General features: G+C 40.6%; 1 protein-coding gene across 5 annotated transcripts in view; it reads right to left on the bottom strand.

Moving 5' to 3' along the window:
* The window catches only part of Slc17a1 (solute carrier family 17 member 1), a 30324-nt gene extending 27201 nt beyond the window's left edge, over window positions 1-3123 (bottom strand). The window contains exon 1 of one of the 5 annotated variants that reach the window (XM_029547446.1): window positions 3105-3123. The gene's annotated coding sequence lies outside the window, so the exon portion shown is untranslated. Of the gene's footprint in view, window positions 1-257; window positions 364-1699; window positions 1830-1913; window positions 2112-3104 lie in introns of those variants that run through there. The other 4 variants (XM_021215812.2, XM_021215813.2, XM_029547444.1 and 1 more) reach the window with 4 other exon arrangements.
* Between the last annotated feature and the right edge of the window lie 251 nt (window positions 3124-3374).

Below are 3374 nucleotides of genomic sequence, written 5' to 3'. Positions count from 1 at the left end.
AAAAAAAAAAAAACCCTGCTAACTATAGAAAACAAGCAGCCCTGCCAACCCAGGGATTTTTTTTTGTTTTTGTTTAATCCAATGAAAAATAAAGACTTTATTAAATAAATAAAAATTGAGGACATTCGCTTGCCCAGCAAGGCGAATTGACAGTAAGCTATCAGGCAGAAAGAGGCTGCGGTGGTTAGAAATTTACATGTACAAAGCAGCCAAATATTGGGAGAGGACTAAATACAAGTAAAACTCATCTTCTGTACCTTAAGAGAGGTGAAATATGACTGTCTTCTTATTAGTGCCACCCTCTCTGGAGATAGACCATCCTCCACAGCCCCATGTGAATCTGTCTGTAGTCTCGGTATCTGGAAAGAGACTCACTGCAGCCAAGCCTGCCCTGCATCTGCTGGGGGAGGCTGGTGATGAGGATAGCTTAGAATTCAATCCCCTCAGAAGCCGTGAGCATATACTTTGGGATCTGACTTTACAGTTCAAATGACCCTCACATGTCCCCCAGACACCTACGATTTGTGTATTTGAAACATTCTAGAATGAATAGAGCCTCAACCACGAATTTTACACCTTGGCGTCTCTTTTGAGCTTCTGTTTATGCAACAAACTCACAACACAGTATAGGGATACTACACGTGCACACAGAGAGAAAAAGAGAGAGAGAAATACTAAACACTATATATAGAACACAATACACAGATACTACATAGAGCAAGAAAGAGAACTACTACACACATACTATATATAGAACAGAATACCTGGATACTACATACACACATACACACACACACTCACACACACACACACACACACACACACACACAGAGAAATGCTACACACATACTATATAGAGAACAAAATACACAGATACCACACACACACACACACACACACACACACACACACATACACATATACACTACACACAGAAACATTATACACATATTATGCATACAACCACAGTACCCAAATACTTTACACAGATATTATACACAGATAAACATCAGCATTACATACACATAAAAATACACCTATGCTAGACATACACACAAGCACTATACATATACTACATACATAGAGAAACACTATACAATCCTATACATACAATTCAGAACACAAATCTACACACTGAGAAACATTATGCACACATAAACAATATACATATACTATAAATGGAAATAAAGTATATACACACAAACACCACACACAGAGAAAAATAATACATATGATATTTGTACAATACATGAATACTACACATACACACAGAAACACTAAATACATACTACATACAGACAGAAAACCGCATACATACTATACATGTAATACAGTGTACATATATGCTATCCACACAAATACAATATGTACTTATCACACACATAACTTTACTACACACAAATTATATGCACATAAATTACATACATATCACACATAAATACTATGCATAAACCCAGTCTATGCATACTATACACACAAATATATGACACACATGCCATACATACACCGGCTACATCCACATATACAACACACACAAATACTACAACACCCCCTCTCTCATGCAACAGAAACATCTCCACACACAAAGCAAACCTACATCTACCTCTATAGTCTATAATGACACATGTGCACAAAGTGCACACACCACACAGGGTACCCACTTGCAGCCCAACATACCACATAGGCCGTACACACTTACCCTCTTCCTCCGCCAGTGTTACCCTACAGCAGTCACAGACAACTCATCACACAGTCCACCCCATTTCTTTCTTTATGTCCTTGCAAGTAACTCACACTTCACACTCATTCCTTAAAAATGTCCTTTTTCCCTTTCCCTGAGAGAAGCCTCAAAAGATAAACAAATTCTTCTTCTTTTTTTTTTTTTTTTTTTTTTTGCCCACATTGTTAATTACCTTGGGAAATTCTCTACCAGGGAAGGACCCAAAAAACTCTCTGGAGAATTAGACTTTCATTTCACTTGGCACACAACAAGAGTCACACTGACCTGATTAAGACAGAACAGCCCTTCCTTCTTCCAGGAAGACTTTTCGCTCGACTTTAGTGTGGACTTTTTCCTACTTGCTGGTAAATTCTATACTAAATTCTTTGACCTCATCACGCCAAGGGTAATGCTTAATTTTTAACTTTACACTTGCCCTAGCCTTGCATCTTCTGAGGGGAAGGTTGAGTCTTGGGAACTCCTGGACTAGAACCTTCTGGGAACCAATTGGCCATTTCAAGATTCAGTAAACAGATCCCATACTCTCCAGCTGAGGCAGGACGGAGAATGCCTTTCAGAAGCGTTCCTAGAATGGTCTCAATTGAGGAGGCCTTTGGAATTCCATGGATTTTCGCTGAAACTCTAGGCTTTAGGCATGTCCTATTAGCTTCATTATCTTTCCGCTCTTCCACTCCATCCCTTCCTCCCTTTTTCTCTTCCTGCCTTCTCTTTCCTTCTACCCTCTCCTCCCTCCCTCCCTCCCTCATTGCCTCTCTCCCACCTTCAATCCTTCTCTCTCCCTTCTTCCTCCTTTGCTCTGTCTCCCTTTCCCCTCCTGTACCTTCCTGCTCCCCTACTCCTCAGCCATCATACCTCTTTGACAGTTGATGTGCTCAGAAAGCTGCACCTCTTCTTATGGCCTGCCCCTCAAAGCTGTGATATGTTCTGAGGCTCCTGGCTCTTCCAAACCTTTCGGCTCTGCTGAAACTCTTTGGGATTGAATTGTAATCTACTGATCAGTTAGGAACATCTAAGCCTTGAGTCATATAATTTCCACTGTTGATGATTCGCTAATATACTTTAAGCATTTTAATTTTATTATGTCTTTTCAATGCATGTCGATAGTTGACAGTTAGCAGAGGCTCCATGGACTTGAAACCCATTCCCCCCTAAATAAATGTTGACGTTAGAGGTGGTGAGGGCCTGTGAGCCTTGTACTTGAGGCTGAGACAAGAGGATCAGGAGCTTGAGGCCATTCTGGGCTACATAACAACTGCAAGGTAAGCCCAAGATGCTTGATAAGACACTGTATCTGAAAAGGAAGGAGAAGGGAGAGAAGGAAGGGAAGGGGAGGGAGGGGAAAGAAAACCCAAAGGTTGAAAACCTTTGCCAAGGAGCGTTGTCCTGTTACTCAGCTGGAGTTGCGATTATTAGGTGTGTTGATCATCTGTGAACCCCAGGAAGTCTGTACTCACATAGCCAGCAATTTCTGGTACTTTCTGGAAAGTTTTTTTTTTTTTTTTTTTTTAATGATTGAAAGCTCCAAGTCAGTAGTTGTTCAATGTCCACCTTGTGAATAAATAATGCTCCCCTGTGGCATCAATGTCCTAAATTCTAGGGGCAAATTCCATAAGAAGGGCCCCCTCTTTCTGTT

This window comes from Mus pahari, chromosome 16, assembly GCF_900095145.1.
Source record: "Mus pahari chromosome 16, PAHARI_EIJ_v1.1, whole genome shotgun sequence".
In the NCBI taxonomy this organism is placed as follows: domain Eukaryota; kingdom Metazoa; phylum Chordata; class Mammalia; order Rodentia; family Muridae; genus Mus; species Mus pahari.
Note: the sequence above shows the minus strand (reverse complement) of the source record. Positions and strands in the feature narration are given on the sequence as shown.